This window comes from Cryptotermes secundus, unplaced genomic scaffold (genome assembly GCF_002891405.2).
Source record: "Cryptotermes secundus unplaced genomic scaffold, Csec_1.0 scaffold245, whole genome shotgun sequence".
NCBI lineage: Eukaryota > Metazoa > Arthropoda > Insecta > Blattodea > Kalotermitidae > Cryptotermes > Cryptotermes secundus.
The window spans coordinates 1,795,113-1,817,014 of record NW_019736398.1 but is presented as its reverse complement, the minus strand read 5'-3'; the positions used below and the strand labels follow the sequence as shown (position 1 = coordinate 1,817,014).

Here is a 21,902-nt window from a genome sequence, read left to right as displayed (position 1 = left end):
CATATCAGGACTAGAGTACTTTGCTTCAAATGTACGAAGTTGCATGTAAAAGGTTTAAAAAGCTATACAGTAGGTACATAAGACAAACCGTAAGCTTTCCGTTTACTGAGTAAAGAAAATACCGAGTTTAGATGAGTTGAAACAATTAGTACAAATCACAGAAAAGAATTTGGTTCATTTACGTATCCAACAGGCATATGCTTCTTGACAGTTAGTGACGGAGGAATTGATCGAGTGTGCCCTGCCGTGTTCTCTTGATTATCTGCAAATGAGCAAAATCTGCGCAGGTTTCTAGTGCAGATATAGGACCGCCTTCATTGCCTTCCTGCATGAAATGAAGTTGTAGTCTAGCAATGAATTCATTAGCATCCTGTTTAGTCGCTCGGTCGTGTCGTCCTCATTGGTTTTCTGATCTTCTGATGTGTCTCTGTAATTTGCTCAACAATTGCTTCCTGGCAATCTTCATTTTCATTATTATGTTGAATACTATTGTCGATGTATGACAGCTCTTCGTTATTTCTGACGTTATGCATTTCCAGTATGACGTCATTCTTACTGTCGGCCATATTCGGCATCTCCAAGTATAAGTGTTTAGAACCACAGTGAGCAAAGCAGTTCTGAATACTGTGGGCAACTGTGAGCGAAATGCGCAGGTTGATGAATTAACATTATTTCGAATGATAGCGATTCGAGATTGCAGTTGAAAGACTTTATTTACGAGACAAAATGTGTAACAACACTTACAGACAGTTCGCGCCACTTTCGCTATATTTAGAGGCTACAATCGAGATAAGTAATTGCTGTACTTGTTTTTTTTTATTACTAGTGGGGTGAGACTAAGTCCCTTGTACTGCGGTCACTTCTGGCCTATTGTACCAGCCCCAGATAATAGGTGAAGGTGATTGTTGAGCAATTGGTGGAATGAAGATTGGCAGGGGAAACCGAAGCACTAGGAGAAAACTTCCCCCAGCGCAACTTTGTCCACCATAAATCCCACTTGACCAGACCGGGGATCGAGCCCGGCCCGCCACGGTGGGAAGCCAGCGATTAACCTCTTGAGCTATAGCGCGGCCTGCTGTACTTGTTACTCACGATTATATATTTTTTTTTTGGTTGCTTAAGAAATATTGACAAAATTTTCATGAAATTAAATAAACATTCTTAAAAAAAGTATTTCTATTGCATTTACCCAGTTGAAGTGCTGGGCATGTTAATGTGCCCAACCTCGTACATGGGACTAGATATTGGGGGGGGGGGCAAAAATGACAAATTCGCCAGTTTATGGTAGCGGGATGAGAGGAGAAAGCTGCAGTACAGAAGGACGCCAGCCAACAGGCTCTATTTTTAACGAGATGTATGAAGATTTGTGAAGATTTGTTTCAAGGCTGCAGTAGGAAATATTGGTGGCACGAAATGCGAATGTGTAAATGTAATTATTGCTGTGTCATCAACTGACCCCAACAGGATTCATCAGTTAACTGACAGTGTGGGATAAATTGGTGACAATGTAATGTTCCATTAAATATTTCGTGCAAAGTGAAGTCAGTAGGATCTTGCACATGTTAGTTCACTAATGGAACTTACGTACTTCAGTAGTTCCAGTGTATGCGTTTTGTTTTTATAAATTCCCTTGGCATCGCACGCTTACCCCACTTTCCCCCCTGCTGCCTTGAGCTCGTTTCAACAAATAATTACTTCTTTCAAAATCAAAACAATCTTTTTTTTTTTCCTTGGCACTACAGCCCCAGTGGGCCTAGGCCTACCTCCATGAACTTCTCCGTTCACTTCGGTTTTTCTAGATCTTACACATTCGGTAGGACCCCTTGGGCGGGTGATCAGCTCGTCGCAAGGCCTCTACCTGTACATAAACTCAGAAAAACACACACACACAAACTAAACATTCATGCCCTGAGTGGGATTCGAGCCCACGATCCCGGTTTCCAAGCGATCGAAGACAGTACATGCCTTAGACCGCTCGGCTACCGTGACCGGCTTAATTTCATATAAGCGACACAAATGTCATGCGCCCTTGTTCCTTTCTACAGGTGCATTCCGTTCTGTCTTATTACTAAGAATCAGTTTCGCATGAATTCTATATACAAAGCACAGCTTCGTGAATTTAAGGAAGAGATTAAGCTTGAATCTTGATGGTAAGAAACCGGAAACGCTGTGGTTTCACTCCTTCCCTCCCTGATTCGCTTCTTCGTGGTTCTGTTATCTCACGGCGGTTTCAGTCACTCGGATCTACGCCGAAATACCGCAACGTGCAGGTCGCCTTCCTAAGCTAGCAGCGTATACACAGGTAAGATTGAAGCAGACTAGAAAATGGGACATTTGTGTCACCGGAGTTCATAAACATGATTTTAACCCTTTAAACTCCATTTCTTTTCTGAAATGAAGTTTATCATATATAACGTTGGGCGTATTCTTCCCGTTTCTTCCCATCACGCAGTCTGAGAAATTTAAAGATGAAATAAGCCTGTACTTCCTGTTGATTATTACACGGAAGTCAAACTTTGCAATAGGATTATTCTAATATGGATCAGTTTTAGGTAGGGTATATATTTCAGCAAGTTCATCACAGTGGCCGCGCGGTCTAAGGCATGGACTGTCTTCGCCCGCTCAAACACCGAGGTCGTGGCTTCGAATCCCACTCGATGCATGGATATCTGTGTGTTTATTCTGAGTTTGTGCTGTCCTTTGTGCATGTAACAACCTTGCGACGTGCTGATCCCCCGTCCAAGGAGCCCTGCCTACTATGTATAAAAGGTGAAGGCCCTGGGCTTAACTAATTAAGTTCTACGCCATAAGGACGTATGTCGGAGTGAATGTCTAGGTCCACATTTTCTTTACCTCGTCACTAGCTGGAGGTGAGTGGTAAGTTTCACGCCCAGGCCGCTTTGCCCCAGGGGAAAGAGCCTCCCTTATCCATCGGATAAGGGATTGGGTGGACCCCAGAGCCGGTCTGGAAGACGTGGAGAAGAGAAAAAATTTGGCCCTGCCGCGGCTCGAACTCCGATCCCTCGGTTATCCACCCCTTTGCCAGTCGTTATACCGACTACGCTATCCCGGCTTCACCCACTGTGTATAGGATTAAGAAACTGAAAAAGAGGCCAAGGTTGAACGAAATGCTGTAGGACAATGGACAGATATATGATATTTCAGCAATCGTGAAATAAATAGAGAGGGTTTATCTACGCAGAAACTGGGCTCAGTCAGAATAGTGACTTGCTGCGGGCTGGATAGCCAGGATACGATTTCCGGAAGGGGAAGGATGTTTCTCTTTTCCTTCAGTTCAGACTGGTTCTGTGACAGGGCGTAAAGTGTTGGAGATGTAAGCCTTACCGCTTACCTCCATCTACTACCGAGTTTGATGCATGGAGTTATACCTCCATTTCCTCATGTTGTTCCATCACGTGGTGCATAATTAAACACAAACACATCTTCACCTGAACAGTGCTCTGAGGAGAATATTTGGACGGAGAAAGATGAAGTAACCGGAGGCTGGAGAAGACTGTATAATGAGGAGTTTCTTAACGTGTACTCTTCTCCAAGTATAATTAGAATGATGAACTCACGGAGGATGAGATGGGCATGGCATGTAGCGCGAATGGGTGCTAAGAGGAATGAATATAGGATACTGGTGGCAAAACCAGAAGGAAAGAAGTCGCTAGGAAGACCAAGACATAGGTGGGTGGATAATATTAAAATGGATCTTAGAATGGGATGGTATGGACTGGATTTATTGGCTCAGGATAGGGACCAGTGGAGGGCTCATATGAACACGGTAATGAACCTTCGGGTTCCATGAAATCCTGGGAGGTTCTTGAATAGCTGAGTGACTGACGGCTTCTCAAGAAGCGCTCAGCTCAATGACTTTTGCTACAGCTTTACATTAGGAATGGCTACGACTCACATTCAAAGTATTTGAGATATGATATGTAGCATCTACGTTGTCTCTAAACATTCAGGAAAGTAACACTAATGAAATCGTCCCTCGAAGCCACCTAGACCACAGAATATAAGGAAATTAACCTCGGTCTGTGCATGACGGGAAATAATGGTTGTGGGACACAAAGAAACGGTAACACTTTAGCAAGGAAGTTTATATTTGAAATTCACACTCAACGCTACTGACGCAGTTTAATCTTGGTTTTTATTGCCATAACATATCTCTTATCGAACATGTACGTGTATGTTTTCTCCAAAAGACAGACCAACATATAAATATTTGGAATGTAACGTAAAACAGAATGTCACGATGTATAATTTTCACTTGTAAAGTTTTGGGTCATCAGCTATTTGAAATCCCATTCAAGAACTAAGGGCACCTCTAGGATCCTACAAAACATCAAAGTTGTATATGTATTTTCTTCTATTTTCCTCAGTACCATTTGTATCTTATTCCGGCGTAGAAAGCCTAGATTAACGGCCGTGGGGATCCCTTGCGCTGATCACGTGACACCCTCTATCCGCAAAAGTTGACACTAACTCTGCCGAGAAGCGGCGGTCGCTCGGTCGGTATAGTTCGCTTGTGGACTACAGGCCACGGAGTTTGTATCTTATATGTTGTTCGTTTTAAGTCAATACCCCATTTCAACTAAATGTTCAGAATGTAGGATTTGAGTTTCCCAGAGCAGCGGTTATGAAGAGTACTATCTTATGGGATACAACGCCATATAATCCATTGAAAATAAATAGACGTTTCGGAGAAACGTCGTTTGACTTCGAAAGCACTACACTGCTTTCTGTCCCAGAGAAAGTACTGTTCAGATGTTCAGAATGATTGCGAAAGCTGGACGACAGAATGCGAAGCCCAGACTGACGCAAACTTGGGTTCCGTAAGGTGCGTGTACTGACCAACAAGAGGGGGTGATTACATTACGTTAAGGTGTGTCGAGTGGACGGTTGCAAGTTGAGAGAAGGTGCCGTGAGGTAGCTGGTCCCAGGTTAATGACACGCCGACTCATGAACACGAAGCATACGAAAAAGATGGAAACGATTACCTGCTGTGACATCTGTTTCTGTTTGTCATTTTAATCTTTGTGTAATTTATTTCGTTTATCTAAAAACTTAAAAGAACAAAGAATTTTAAAATTTAAGTCCAAATGTCTTGGAACGATACTAAGAAATAAGACAGGCCGTGTCATAGCTCAGGCGGTTAGTCGCTGGTGGCCTGCGTTCGAACCCAAGTTGGGTCGTGTGGGATTTGTAGTGGACAAAGTGGCACTGAGGCATGTTTTCTCCTAATACTTCGGTTTCCCCTGCCAATTCTCATTCCACAGACTGCTCCACATTCATCAGCTATCATACAGGGCAGGTACAATAGGTCAATTAATGGCCGACGTCCCAAGTGGACTCAGTGTCACCCCACCTCGAGGAAGTAAAAGAAGAAAAGAAAAGAAATGGTGGAAAAAGAAATACACGAGGATGAAGCTGAAACTAAAACATTAAAATGCAGTCTACAGTTATCAAAAGTGAAAAGTGTACCCGTTTTGAGAACACATGGTATGTGAATTGTCTTTCCCATTTTAGGTGTCGCTTTGAATTTGGTGTTCATTTATTGCAGATAAAGTTTATTATCGCCAAGCGAATCGAGACACAGGAACACTGAAGAGAATTATTTTCCTTTGTAGTTTGTTACATACTCAGCATGTCGAATACTGTTTCAAGAAATAAAAGTTGTAAATTTTAATAAGGAGAGTCCACATTGGAGACATGGGCTTATATGGGAGAATAATATTAAAATGGATCTTCAAGATACAGAATGAAAAGGACTAGATTATACGCTCTCATTTCAGAATTTAATGGTGAACATTTGTGACCTCAGTAATGGAACTTCTATTTAATTAAAAGAAGGGACTTAATCCTCGACCAGTTGAGGAAAGTTCTCCAAAGAAAGCCTTGTAAAATGGAGTTATTTCAGTGATTAAGTGAAAGAAGACAGTCCTTTCTCTTGAAACCATTGCTTGTAATTGGCTATGCTACTTTGATATAAATCTGCAGTGTCCACAAATTTACTTCGGTTTTGTCAGTTTTCATGTTTTGGCCTATTTCGTTTCCAGCCAGATTTTCTGTATATTCTAATGACAGCTTCATACTCTGATATATCTGTATAGGTTAATTTTTCCTGTTATCTGCGCCATAAGGGTTATTGGCCTTTTTTAATTATTTATGTTTTGCCTGTTTATCATTCATATTGTGGCGTTCCACCTAAAAGCCGGTACAGTTGAGTGAGATCAAAGTTGATTTCCTAGGCAACAAGCACTAAGAAAGCACGTTCCCGCGACAACGGCTTATCATGGGACTAGTACGCATGCACGTCCATGGAAACACTTGGCTAGACACATTAGTTACTGCAGAACTGGAGGTGTTTCCATAGTAACGCGTACATAGGCAGGAGGTTACCACGGAAACGAAATACTGAGTTACCGGTGGTACTAAGTTTTCTATTCTTGTTGCCTGTCTGATGATTAATTTGAGTCTTACTGTTCGAAACTTTAATCCCCCACCCATCGTCTTTAACCTCCGTATGAACATCATGGCATTGAATACCTTACAGTCTTGTTACATTTTAAAAGATGTGAAGTCCGGCTTTGATGATTAATATTATGGTCTTCTGAGTTATGACACCGTGTTGTCTGGTAGTCTCCTGCTAGACTATACCATGGCAAAACCTAGAAAAATACGATGTTGGCACGTTTTAACTTCCCATCATCAGTAGTACTAACATGACAGCCATTCTAGCTTGTAAGTTTGGTTGAAGGGGAACATCATTCAGTCTGTCGACCTTGCGTCTTTGTGTGTTGACAGAGCGTTGATAGTCACATAAGCTGTATGCACTATTTTGTGTATGAAAACGCAAAATAATAACGAGACAGTTGAATTTGAGATTTCTTTCTGATATGAGCATATGAGAGTACGATAATTTGGACTGTAACGCCATTGTCGTTCTGTAGAATCCCTGACGTTTGGACGCCTGCTTGGTTTACTTTTCGATCCCAGATATGGAGGCGATTCTTTGCTCCGAAACGTCGGATGACTTCTACCGAACTACATGGCATTACAACCCATAATATCCTACTCCTCAACAGTATGCCGATCGGGCGAAAATATCTTTGTACGATGCTGATAACTGGACCGCTGATGACAAGGAGATATTACAAACACAGTTAAGTTATAATAGCCGTATTGTTATGATTATGAACCATAATTTGCACCAGATCAGCAGCAAGTGATCTTAATCTATCTAATGGCGCTACATCCCTTTGCTGGACCTTGGCCGCTTTTCAGTTTCTTGATCTTCTACATAGTTGGTATGACTCCTTGAGCCGGGAATCAGCCCGTCGCAAGGCACACATAGGAGAGCACAAACACGGAATAAACGCACACAGACATCCATGTCTCAAATGGGATTCGAACCCACGATCCTAGTGTTCGAGTGGACGAAGACAGTTCATGCCTTAGACGGCGTGGCCGCTATGATCGGCAAATGCTCTTAATACTCCCATGAAAATACCTTTTTTTGGGGGGGGGGGTGAATATACAGGTAGTAAGAGCAGCTGGCATGAGCTGTGATGGTTCTTATATTTCTGAAACGTCATAAAAGTGCTAATTGAAACTCTGTATGCATAAATCTATGGTTGAAGTTGTAGTTATTTTTTAGATTTTATGAAGGGGCCTGTTGAGATGAAATTGATTTCTTTTCTGATTGTCTAGGAAGGAACGGAGGTACATCGGGGAAACTTCTTCCACCTAATTCTGAAAGTGAATGCCTGACGTTACCTTTATCCAATGTCAGCTTGAGTTTTTTTACTGCTCATTTGCACAGTGTTGTCCGAAGGTCGTTATATTGAATTTCTATGCTATATTTCTTAGTGAATTCTTGTTTCTTCTTAGTTTTTGTACATGAGTACCGGTGGAGTATCCTAATCCAGAATAAGATCGTTTTCATCGCTACCCACACTCCCTTCTTAATCGTTCGCACATAAGTGTTCCGACTGTGGTGCTTGGCACGGAAACGAGTTGCACATCTGATTTGGATTCTCCGTATTCCCTATAATATAAATATTTCTGTCCTCTCTGCACAGTAGTTGCTAGGAGACCTATTATTATTTATTATTAGAGGGGGTGGGTTTCCCCATGCACTTAGACCAGTTATTGGTCCATTGTGCATCCCCCTTTAATTTCTACTGTCCCCATACCCGTCGGCCGTCGGTACCTGATATTTCCCCAATCTACCAGAGGCATTGAAAACTACTTGGGCGGGAAAGTGTTGCCTAATTTTGCTCAGAGGTCTCCTTGAGACATGAGGTTCTTTTACGTGCCGTAAATCTACGACACGGGACTCACGGCTTAAAGTCCCTCCCGGAGGACTTGTTCCCTGAATTTTTCCGCCCTTAAAAATTCCACGACCTCCGCCGGGTTTGAACCCGCGTACTACGAGTCATAGGTGGGAACGTTACCTCTAGACTACGGATGCCGCTTAGGAGACCTAAAACGAGAGTCGGGATAACTCAGTCGGTACAGCGACGGGTTACGGGCTGAAGGTCGGGGTTCTATTCCCGGCAGGGCAGGAGATTTTTCTCTGCTCCACAGCGTCCAGACCGGCTGTGGGGACCACCCAGCCTCCTATCCAATGGGTGCCAGGGTCTCTCTCCTGGAAGCTGACCACTCACTTCCTTCTAGTGCCCAGGTCAAGAATGGTGGAGCTATACCTCCAGTTCCCATTGTATATTTCATGACGTATTGCTTAATTAATTAAGTGCAGGTACCTTTTTAAGGAGACCTGCAGTGTAGGATGCATATAATTATATATTTACACTTACAAGCCGTAATTACCTTGTGGCACACTGCTATAATTAATATAAAGACGTGTGATGTCACGTCTCTAGTAGGCAACCTCACGGAAGAAGGAGCTGTGCCGTATGGCGATTTAGGTTCCCATTTATGTTGAAACTTTGTGATGATGACGTACCCTCAGAGATGCTTCAGACACAGCCTAAGAAATTCTGTCAGTTTCAATCTCCATGAAAGCTTCGTCTAACATTTACATTGTTTATGAAAGATTTGAGGCTTTCACGGCGGTGACTATGAAGAAAGCAATCTTCTGGGATTTGGCACCGTGTATATGTGGTGTTAACCGACGTTTCGGAGGAACGTATCGCCTCCATCTTCAGGGTAGAAGAAAAAATATAAGAAATCTGCAAGCGAAGAGACCGTGAGAACCGGTAAAAGCAGACTGTGGTGACTATGAAGAAAGCAGTCTTCTGGGATTTGGCACCGTGTATATGTGGTGTTAACCGACGTTTCGGAGGAACGTATCGCCTCCATCTTCAGGGTAGAAGAAAAAATATAAGAAATCTGCAAGCGAAGAGACCGTGAGTCTGCTTTTACCGGTTCTCACGGTCTTGTCGCTTTCATATTTCTTATATTTTTTCTTCTACCCTGAAGATGGAGGCGATACGTTCCTCCGAAACGTCGGTTAACACCACATATACACGGTGCCAAATCCCAGAAGACTGCTTTCTTCATTGTTTATGAAGTTTGTGAGAGGTGCACACAAAAGACTAGGCCAGTATGCACATAGTTACGAGAGTTGATTACAGATACGTGATGTAAGTAATAAGCACTTTTTATTATTTCAGTACAAAAGAGCAGGCACTTAACTAATATTTAGATAGGACTTACGTAACCTCTCGCTTACAGGTACCTCTGCTGATTGTTTGACCTGATTTGACCCTAGATGGGGTCCATGCACTTTAGATCGCTGTAATAATAAGATTTCTCAAGAGTACACCTTTCATTTCATTCAGAGTGTATTTATTATCTTTGGCAGCCTTGCAGGAGTAACTTCTTACTAAGCGGAACGCATCATTGCACACTGTTGGATCATTTCCTAGCTGGCTACGAGTTGGACGACCGGGATTAGGTTCCCAGAGAGGGGCAGGGATGTGTCTATAGACCCGAGAATGTGGGGCCTACTCAGCTTCATATGTAATTTGTATTGGCGCTCTTTCTTCTCTGTTAAAGCGACCTGTGTCTGAAGCTGATCGGCACATAGCGCCAAAGTTGTGACTGCGTGGAGCTTCGCTTTGACTCTCACATATGTCTTCACAATATCGCGCTTAATCGCAGGAACAACTTACCATACCATGGCAGCGTTGTAATGTCTATTATTTATACCAAGATATAAGTGCCCCTGGACGGTGGAACGCTCATATTTTGTTGAAATGAACTGTTGACGGCTGTGGTCAACAACTGCGGAGAGAGTGAAACATCCTGTTCAGTCAATGGCGATACGTTCCTCCGAAACGTCAGTTAACACCACATCTACACGGTGCCACATCTCAGAAGACTACTTTCTTCATAGTCCCCGCCGTGAAAACCTCAAATCTTACACAGTATCGGGTAGTTTGTAAATAAATAAATAAATAAAATACTTCATTGCAGAATTAAGTGGATCCATTTCTACAGTGACAAGTATAATAAATTCTTATGTTAAGTTATAAAATATGAATTTTACTGTTTTCTTAAATTGGTAGAATAGGTTAAAACATGGTAGATGAAGCATAATGTGTGGCGTAGGAAGGGTGCATATGTGTAATTAAGACTTTGTAACACAAGAGAATACAAAAAATAAATATTTGTATATGACACACTTCTTAGTTCCGTTCTCTGTGTTTTCCCTTATGTTTCAATTAAAAGATATCTTCTGTTTTTACATTGTTTAAACTGAACTCTAGCCCTTCAACTATTGTCCAAAAAAAATTCCTCCTGAAACCCAATTTTATTTTTACGAAAAGGAAAATTTTGTGCAAAGTTGGAATTTGTTTACTGCATAATATTCTAAACATTTTCTACAAGACATTTATCGAAATGATCCAATTAATTTATTTTCTCACGCAGCAGTCTTTCTGGGAGCGTTAGTTTCTCACGCCCCCCCTCACCCCATGGTTTTAAGAAGTCTTGAATATGTTTTTAATCGCCGTTCACTTTTTCAGCCGCCATAACTTCCATTCAGATTGCTCTTTCTAGCGGAATAATAAGTCCTCTGTGTTTCTTTTCCTCATCGCAGAACTGAAGCAGGTTATAAATAATTCTCTCTTCTGAATGAGCTGCTTTTCGCAGTGTTTTCCGCTGAGTTTCCATCCCGCCGACTTGACTCCTAGATATTTCTTTTCACGCTTCGTGAAGATATTTCATTTCCGTATTATAAAACATCACACACAAGTAACTGCTTTATATTAAATTGTACTGTCTTGAGCAGGTTACTTGAACATTATTACTAAACTTCGTTACGGAGCCCTTGCATTCTCACTGCACTTAGAATGGTTATCACTTTGATGGGACCGCCTTTGTGGTCTAGTGAGTTCCTGGCTACAGATCCAGAGGTCCCGGATTCGATTCCCGGCGCTACCAGATTTTCTGAGAAGTAGTGGGTCTGGAACGGGGTCCGCTCAGCCTCGTGAGGATAATTGAGGAGCTATTTCAAGGAAATAGCGGCTCCGGTCTAGAAACCCGAGATTAATGGCGGTGGGGATTCGTTGCACTGACCACGCGACACCCTCTATCCGCTGAAGTTGGCAGTAACTTCGCCGACAAGCTGCGGTTGCTCGGTCGGTATAGTTCTCTTGCGGACTATAGGTTGCGGTTCATCACTTTGATGGTGAACCTGTTGACTGGGCTTGGTTTAATCATCATTGGGTAGTTGACATAAACACAAACTACTGTGTGGGAGGAACTAGTTATAATACCTCAGCTTATATACGACGGCGTGTTTTGTCTAGGCCGGTTTTAGAAGTAGGCTGCTACATACGTGAGTATGTTGTCTTTGCTGCTGCTCATAAAGCACATTGAACAATAAAAACTTCGCTTTTCCGTTACTGCCAATCACATCTTGTTTGTCTTTTACCAAACAGAACGAATTGTTGTAACGCCGTTTATATTATTTCCTTAACTTCCTTCCAGGAGCTCATACGTCCAGCACAAACCTCCCGGGTTGCTCTCAGTTCGCCTCAGGAGTATTATAATTGTGAGTCTTCGCAGTCTCCAAACGTGTTTACGCTTTCCAACGACTGCTTTTGGAGACGGTGTACCAGACAAGTTGCCTGAAGTAGCAACGCTCCTGATTTTCATTTCGTTGGAATATAATCGTGAACACACTGCATAATGAGGAGCTTCATAACTTGTACTCTTCTTCAAGTATAATTAGAATGATCAAGTCAAGGAGGATGAGGTGGGCAGGGCATGTAGGACGAAAGGGGAAGAGGAGGAATGCATATAGGATATTGATGGGAAAACCAGAAAGAAAGAAATTACAGGGAAGACCAAGGCTTAGGTGGGTGAACAGTATTAAAATGAATCTTAGAGAGGATGGGATGTTATGGATTGGATTGATGTGGCTCAGGATACGGCCAGTGGAGGGCTCTTGTGAACACAGTAATGAACCTTCGGGTTCCATAAAATGCTGGGAAATTCTTGAGTAGCTGCAGAATTGGCGGCTCCTCAAGAATGGCTCAGCTCCATGAGTAAGTAAGTATCATCGTGAACTCAGAATTTCCTGATGGATGGTCTTCATGGTTCTCTTCAGTTCAAACAAATGCCGGTATAGCCCAAGACTACTTCCTTTCACATGCTTTGACATTCATTAATCATTATCCGACCATTGGACTCTATGTAGTCTGATTTACTGACCGTGTCATTAAATATACAATAAATAAACGTAGATGGTGTATGTGACTGATTACGTAACCAATTTGGGTAAATAAATTATACATATTAAAGGTCTATGAAGATATTCGTCTTGTTTCAATGTTTCAAAGATTGAAGGTCGATAAGAAAGTGTTCTCTTTCTGACTGGCTTGAGTTCATGTTGAATGCTACAAGGACTAAGTTCTTGCAGAGGGGAGATCTGGCCACCGTATGCGTAGCCTGCGAGGCGGGACAGACGTGACATGAGTGGGATAAGAATTTTTTTTTATCTTGAACACCTGTCATATCTGTGCCGGAGCCACACAAATTCCGTGCGCTATGACGCCTATTATTTTAATCATGGCACTTAGAATTTCCTTCTCCTATAATTATTTGCAAATGATCCGTCAAACATGACGGGGAAAATCATTTTTCTTCCATTACCTTTTTCATAACTTTATCTCCTTTATTGCTTTCACGTTCGCTGTTTGGTCCATCCTGTCATCATTCCTATCTCCCTTCTTCCCAACATCTCCTTCAAGTTAAATCAGTTCTTCACCTCTGTTCTTCCCATCATCTCTCCCTTTCCTACCTTTACTTCCTTCCTTTCCCGTCCGATGTTATTGAACTTCCCTATTGCTAAACAAATGTGCTTACAAAATTTTGGCAGGAAAAATCGCCCCTCGGGAGACTGTCACGCACATGGAACGCTAATATTAAAAGGATTCGTAAAAGCAAGGCATGAAGGTGTGGGCTGGATTTATCTGTTTAAGGATAGGGTGTAGAGATGAGAGGCCAGCTTCACCGTAAGGAAAGCGCACACAATAGCCGTTGGATAGGTGACTGGGTAAGCACCATAGACGATGTAGATACGGTGATGCTAAGAAAAACCCTGCACCTGCTGAAAGCCAAACGCCGGTCGTCCAAGCCGCAGTCAACGTTAGAATGAAGCCAATACCATGGATAATAAATGAACTGATCCTTGAGCTATTTTATTATATTCTTTCAAATGCTGTCAATTAGATTTGATGACGTCCAATACGATGGGAAGCTTGCCATGAATAATACCTACCTAAAGGCCATGTCTGAGCTAAGGTAACTAGACATTGACTAACTCGTATAACAGCGGAGGTCCGGGATCAGTTGTGGTCGACTTCATGTCAGGCTCACGGGGATGAGATGTCACCTGAACAAGTTCCCCCCCTCCCCTCTTTTCTTCGGTTTTGCTCTGCCTAATCCTGCATTCGCCACTGCTCCCTATCCATCTGTTAACGCCTCTTAAAATGTCATATTCGGAAGGTCCCATGTTCGAATCTTCGCCTCGAGACTGGAGATGATACGATAAAATATGCTTTTCCTTATCCCACATTCATTCCAACCCCAATAATCCTTCCATTCAATATTATATAACATACAGAGTTAACCCTTCTGCTGTGTGTGTGATCTGATAAACCCCTCTGATTACTGATAGGTGTCGTGCAAAAAATTTCTGATCGTTGCTGTAGCTTCTCATTAATGTCCAAAGATTGTGTTAGTGGTTAAGTGTGCGTTTCAGTTGAGGTTAGTTTGTTAGTAAGAGTGTAAGCAAATCATTCGGGCCTCTGACATCCCATCAACACAGGTCACGTTGCTTATACGGACAAGTCAAATGGTAAGTTTTTCTCTTATCTGTATATGTAACATTCTTAGGTATGTTTCGCTCTTGGCCAGGTGGAAATATTTCAGTGCGGAGATTAAGGCGCGATCTAGATACACGTATTCTTCATATTTTTTTTTTTTGCCGATACACGACAAGGTTTACCATTTGTTCTCGCCGCTATGTCCAAACAGGTAGGATATGAACAGCTTTGTTTTTTTTATTCTGCTGAAGTAAAAGCAAAAGCAGCCTGAAAACCAATCAAACAAACACCGTGTATAGTCGAAATAATGAAACAACTGGACGAAATGCTACAAGTTAACCTGTTTGCTGAGTCATTTATACGAATGCATCAAATGAAACTGAACATATAAATATGTACATGAAGTGCAATGATATGTAATGAGTAATCGTTAAAATCACCTAGAACGGCGAGTGTTACACCGGGTACGGCTGAAATTGTTTTATATTTTTATGTACAGTCGAAATTTAGAATTTTTGTAAATTTCAGAAACAAAAATGTGTTCTAAGGCAATCTACCGATATATTGTTGACATTTATGAAGTTAAACTGTATAGATATATGTCAACGTTTACAAAGTTAGGCAGTATTTTTACTTTTTTTTTCTTTTCAGAATATGAGTAAAACTAAAACTGTTGTTTCCGTCTAAACACGTCCCAATTTGCTTTTAAAGCTCGGTCATCATCTATATATCCCAGTAGCCTTAACATAACAAAACTCTGCACAGAGGGTATTTGTGTGTTTTTCGTGGTTGTATAGTGAAGAACAAATGAAAATGAAATGTAAACAGTTCTGTGAAGTTTTCTGAGTGTTACAATGTTTAAGAAAATATCAGAAGTTCGCCTTGTAATGTTTGCAATAACGAATGTTGCAGGCATGAATTCCTACGAAATTCCCAATAAAAACAGCAATGCGAAAATTACTGGCAAGGAGAGTCAAAGATCTGACCCTTGAACAATGCAAGGCAGGCGTCTAATCTTCCGAGGAAAATTGCACTGAAAGTGAAGAGCAGTTCTGTTGCGTCCGACAGAATGACTGTAAATCTCCCAGGGGAAACTCATAAGCAGAGTCACTGTTTTGGATGTCCCAGAGGAAAAGAATAGCAAGCTTATTTAGTTGTCAGAAATGTTCAGTATTTTTGTATCCACGTCTCACAACCCCATGGGCCTTCACGGCTGGGTACAGGGATAGTTTTACTTTTTCTTATAACGTATTTTACGGGATAGCGCAGTTGGTATAGCGACTGGCTAAGGGCTGGACGACGGAGGGGTCGGAGTTCGAGTTCCGATAGGTTGAAGTATTTTCTCTTCTCCACGTCGTTAGTTCTGGTGCCCACCCAGCCTCCTATCCAATGGGTATTGAGGGTTCTTTCCCCGGGGGTAAAGCGGCATGGTCATGAAGTCACCTCCAGGTACTGCCGAGGTCAACAAATGCGGATCTATACATCCACTCTCCCATACGCCCTCATGGCATAGTACTTAATTAGTTAAGTACATGAACAACTTTACCATTCATAACCTATCGTACATGTATATGAAGAATGCTGCGGGAAAACGGTGTAAGGTGAAAAATCCTAATAATTAGATTTCTGAAGTCATTATGGTGAAATTAATTTTTATAAATTAGCATCACCTAAGGCTAACTGTTTGATGTACTTAACTTTCGGGCGAATAATCAGAAAAACACTGCAATTACGTTGCTCAGCCCCACCACACCATTTGAATATTCATAGCCATGCCACCGAAGGGTTAAAACGAACAAATTTCTCAGCTGAGGTATTTTGTCTGTTATTGCGGCGTCTTTTGTTTTAGGCGACACCTAGATTTGTATGAAACTTGTGGATGCCTGCCCTATGCTCACATTGGCTTCTACGACTGGGGAAGATCGTGTAGGATCAGCCAGGCCGGTAACGTTTGGTTATCCCCCGAACAAGATTCGGTAAAAATATCCTTTCCACCGTGGCGTTCACTCTACGAGAGCGTATCTGACTGTTATCGGAATGTTTCCTGAATCGAATACCAGAGTCAGCAACATAACTAAAGAGTTCCCCCTCCTCCGATTCTAAGCGAATTTCGGGACGAACTACCATCGCCGCCTCTTCCTGGTTCACAACCCGTATTAAACCATCATGTCTATATTATGGGACGCAAACTTAACAGAAATAAAGGTGAAGTGTGAATAATGGAAAAATTGGGTCGTGACTTGTTCCTTTCATATAGCCGCCCGTCGAGACAGCGAAACCGCAAGAACACCCACCAGCCACACTGCATTATCTCCCAGCGCACGTAAGACTGCCAGATATTGTAATGAAATCCATCTCGAGGAACTCCATTGCTATGCGCAAAGTTTCCCAGCCACACCAGTGTCTTTTTACAGAGTAGTTTAAGCCTTTCATGCTCTTCAGAGCATTCAGGACAATAGCATTATGATATGGACAGCTACGGACTACGGGCTGGGCGGTCTGGGTTTGGTTCTTGGGAAGTGCAACAGATATTTCTTTTCTCCACAGCTTCCAGACCGGCTCTGGGGCCCACCTAGCGTCCTATTCAAAGGGTACCGAGAACTCATTTTCCGGTGGTGACGCAGCTGGGGCGTGAAGCTGACAACTTACTTCTGTCTGGTGACAAGGTCGAGAATGATGGAGCTATATCTCCACTCCCCCATATGTCTTCATGGCGTAATGCTTAATTAATTAAGCAAAGGGACAGCTTTGCCTTTATGTAACACACATACGGTAATGGATGTCCTAAGGGAGACCTAGGCATCGGTTGGATAATAACAAAATGAATCTTACTGAATTTGATTGTATTGTGTCAGGATAGGGTTCATTGACAGCGGATTATTGTAGTACACTTCGCGGTTCAATACAAGAGGGAATGTCTTGACCCAGTGAGTGACGTTTCGAAGAAGACTGCAGTGAAATGATTGAGGTATCAACTGGCTCAGGGTTCGATCCAGTGGCCTTGCTGTTGTAGACGCTAATGAGCCTGCGGTTTCCATAAAAGTCTGAATGTTAATCGCCTTCTCAAAAAGACCTGCTCCATGAAGTCTGTTTTATGCATGTATTTTAAGCTTAACAGCATTTGATTGAACTGTGTATGGCGTAGTGAGTCTGGGACTTTCTAAGTTATTTGTTTACGAGGTTTCTCGTTACCTTATTGTGTCTGTGAATCAGGTCGGAACCTGCACGTTTGCCTGGAATCGGAACTACAGATACATCGTTTAGTGATGCTGAGAAAATGCGAAAAATATATCTGAGCCGCTACAGTAGATTTTATTGTAGTTGCCATGCACCATTTTGACTCGAGACTGAAGCTTCTTATGTCGAGGATAACTAACGTGGTGAATTAATATTTATGGCTCTGAATGGTGATATTACCGTACCTTCCAGTAGCCAAAAAAATGGCAGTTCTGTAGTCCTGATAATTGCTGTTTAAATACGGAAATGAATGGCCAGAGACAACCAGTGAAATGAAAGTACTTTATCCCGTTAATGGAAGTGCAAAGTATGGAGACTTTGCGTGGGCCTCGCCTAGGAGGGGTGAAGTGTTTCCCTTCTCCAGTTCGTGTCATGGTTTGTATGATTTGTTTTCCTTTATTATGAGTTTCTTACATTCTCTTTATTTATGTTTTCCTCCGGTCGTCCTTCCTTCCTCACATTCTTTGGTTATATATTACTATATATCATTTGTGTCGATCACAGTGGCCGCGCGGTCTAAGGTAGGTCGCACACCGGCATGCGTCAAAACATGTAACAGTCAAGACACGATATCTGCGACATGACGCAAAGAAAGGAGCACAGTTGAAACGAATGAGATTATGAAAACCGCCGCACACCGGTCTGAATCATGACGCAGACATCGTGTCTTGACTGTTACATGTCTTGACGCATGCCGGTGTGCGGCCTACCTAAGGCATGAACTGTCTTTGCCTGCTGGAACACGGGGATCATGGCTTCGAATCCCACCCAACACATATATGTCTGTATGCGTTTATTCTGTATTTGTGTTCTTCTGTGTGTAGGTAGCGGCCTTGCGACGGGCTTATCCCCCGTCCAAGGTGTCTTATCGACTGCATATGGGATTAAGAAATTGGAAAAATGGCTAGGATCCAAAGGGCTGTTCCTTGTTCTGGACAATTTAGCTATGTTATAGAATGTTGAGTTGAATGAAGAGTTCGAATGTAAGTAGGCTGAGGTATTGGCCTATTATAAGTGCCGTTTTCGGTTTTCATGCCAATATTCGAACTCAGGAGCTTCGGGATACGTGCTAGGAATGCTAGCCACTTGACCACCACGCAATACGTTTAACCTGGCAAGATAGTATAGCTGTAACAATTCAGACTTCTACATTGGATATATCGGTTTCGAATCTCAGCCGAGATACTGCCTCTCTTGACAAGTGTTCTGTGGTTTTCCTTGGTCTCTTCTGGCCAACTCGTGGTCACCTTACTCTGTAATCAGGCAACTGTCCGATAAGAGAGGAAGCCTTCTGACGTAAAGACGGGCAGATGTGAAGATGTGCTGCCTGCTCACGCTGTGGCACACCTCAGGAGGCAATAACGGATGTGGAGCCGCGGTGGAATGATGCTTAGGCAGAGGTAAAATCAAAGAGCCTCGGAGAAATACTTATCTAAGTGCCACTTCATGAATCCCACATGAAATTTACCGTGATTGAACCTGGGACTCCGCTGTGATAAGCCAGCATGTAATACCTTAGCTGTATCATCGCCTGTACTTAGTCACTAATCAATATAATGTTTCCATCGTATCCGACTCCACAAGCGTACATGGTAGCATTTGAAAGAGCACAATAAAATAGCTCGAGAATCACTTTGACATTTATTATCCATGGTATGGGCTGTATTCATTGCCGTTGTCTTCTAACGCTGGTTGGCTGCGATTTGGACAGGGCGGGGATTCCTCAGCTTCGCCGTATCTACACCGATTATGTTTTTTTACCCAATGTCCTGTCTGGGACACGCTGTAAAGTAATTGGTTGAGGCGCTATGCTACAAGCCACAATGTCACGGGTTCGATTCCCGATGAGGACATTGGATTTTTCAGTTTACCTAATCATTCCAGCCGCATTATGTCCCTGGTGTCGACTCAGCCCTAGCAGAATTGAGTAGCAGGAATCTTCCTGAGGGTTAAAAGGCGGCTGGCGCGTAAGGCTAATAACCTCACCGTCACCTGTAAGCCGATTTGATAGAGAAAATGTGGGACCCTCGACTTCTCACAACCCTATCGGCCTCCACGGCCTGTTACAGGGATAACTTCACCTTGCCTTACCGAGTGTCGTATCCAGTGGATGTCGTGTGCTCTTTTTCCCATGGCTAAAACGGCAGTATAAAGCTGACTTTTCACGTCTACGCCCTGTCCTAAGACAGATGTCTTACTTTTACGTAATACCCATTTAAATAATATTTCTCCCCTGTGCGTGTAAGTCTCCCAGGGTGAGATTTTCCTACTAAAATTTTGTATGCGTATTTGTTTAATGTATGTACGAATACTCCGAGTTCGGGAACACCCTGTACAGTTACGGAAGCTGGGAAGCTGATAACGAAAGATGAACGACCGTCAGATTTACAACGCGTTCAGATTGCATCTCCACAGCTTGACTCTTTTATTTCGAATGTTCGTGCGTCTAACCGATTCAACAATTACCACTTTGTGGAAAAGTACAGTTCAATTGCGATTTTGCACACTTGCAAATCGTAATTCAGAGAATGAAGGAACCAAAGTAATAAAATATAGCTTATATAAAAAATTTTATAATATACTCTATTGAATGGATATTTTTTTCTCTAAATGTGGCTAAACTTTTTAATTCCCCTGTTTAAGATGGCCAGAATTGTATGGATTTGGATTACTGAGCCTGTGTCTTTCTTCGGGCTGTCGAAATGATAATGTTTCAGTATGCGTGTGCTTACACATGTATCGCTTTTCTCTGAAGGAAGTGAGCTAAGCGCTTGACAGCAGATCTTAGTCCATCAACCGGAACAGACACAGTTGATTGTGCTTGGAGACCGCGCGTGGCACACTTTGTAAGAAGGAGAAAAAAACGTTATTAAAATACGGGATACGGATAATGCCTACTATGGCATGGATGTAAACGACCTTGGAAGTCACTTTCTATCCTCATCTCACCATGTAATTAGAGGTAATGTGACTTAAAAGGGTTCACATGAAGGGGCCTGAAAGTTGTAATTATTTAAATACCGAACGAGGTTCATAGCGCACCAGTTTCCCACGATATTAATGTTCTCGCAAATAAAAATCTGCACTGCAACTTCAGAAGGCAATTTTTGTTAATATATGGTCATAATTTGGTGTAAATGCTTCTCATTACCATGGCTACTATAAAACATGCGGATTTTTATGAAACTATAAATAATATTTGCTGCATTATTTGTCAGGACCGCCTCTGTGGTCTAGTGGTCAGAGTTCCTGGCTACAGATCCAGAGGTACTGGGTTCGATTCCCGGTGTTGCCAGATTTTCTGAGAAGTAATGGGTCTGGAAGGGGGTCCACTCAGCCTCGTGAGGATAATTGAGGACATATTTCAAGGAAATAGCGGCTCCGGTCTAGAAAAGCGATATTATCGGCCGTGGGGATCCGTTGCGCTGACCACATGACACCCTCTATGCGCAAATGTTGGCACTACGCCGACAAGCGTCAGTCGCTCGGTCGGTATAGTTCGCTTGCGGACTGTAGGCTACTGTGTTTTTTATTTTGTTCTGTATTATTTGATAAGACAACTCTGTTTCCAGCAGTTGCGGTTACCGCCTACGACCACATGTTTCGGTATATGTGTGCCATCCTCATGTCGTGTTTATGGTTATAGTTATTGTATCATACGTAACTTCACACGCAAGCCGAGTGATGGATGTAACAAAATATGGGGAGTTATTAAATCGTTCTCTTAAAATTGTAATTTCACTCCGTTAACAACGCATTCGGATTGCTTTTGACATAAGGGTGCTCGTATCATATTCTCCAAACTGTCCATGTAATATCTATCTGTGCTTAGTTTAGGTGCTTACGTTCTTCTAGATAACGTTAAGGCAGTTCTGTTACAAATTTTTGACGAAATCACGCTGTAATGAGACGTATGTAAGTATCCTGATTTTCAGTGCATTTTGCCCAACATTTCATAAGTTTTTTGATTCCGTCAGAACAGTGTTTTCTTTGTTGGGCCTTGAAACACTTATTTAATGACTGATGCTCGTTTGTATGCAGTTTCGTCAAAGCTGAGTTCTTCGAGTGCCCTGGTTGCAATCATACATCTCCTTAACCCCGAAACATTACAATCGATGACCGTCCAGAACTCAAATCAGCAACACTCGCCTGCTCTCCTTTGAATGATTTCACCCGTCATTAAGCTTCCCACTTGCTGATACAGCTACCGTCATACGGGTATGCCATTATTCTGTACATTTCACTGTTTACTCACCCTCTTACTGCAATACTTGGCCCATATATCGTTGCTTTCCTTTGGTGTATTCTGTCTTTGTAGCGGCCCCATGAAACGTGTCACGGCATTGTTAGTAT

The 21,902-nt window shown here is 42.4% G+C and overlaps 1 protein-coding gene across 1 annotated transcript in view; it reads left to right on the top strand.

The window, feature by feature from the left end:
- The first annotated feature begins 2,126 nt into the window (after nt 1-2,126).
- Nucleotides 2,127-21,902, top strand: part of LOC111869823 — a 621,461-nt gene continuing 601,685 nt past the window's right edge. The window contains exon 1 of the mRNA XM_033753563.1: nt 2,127-2,302. The gene's annotated coding sequence lies outside the window, so the exon portion shown is untranslated. The remainder of the gene's footprint in view (nt 2,303-21,902) is intronic.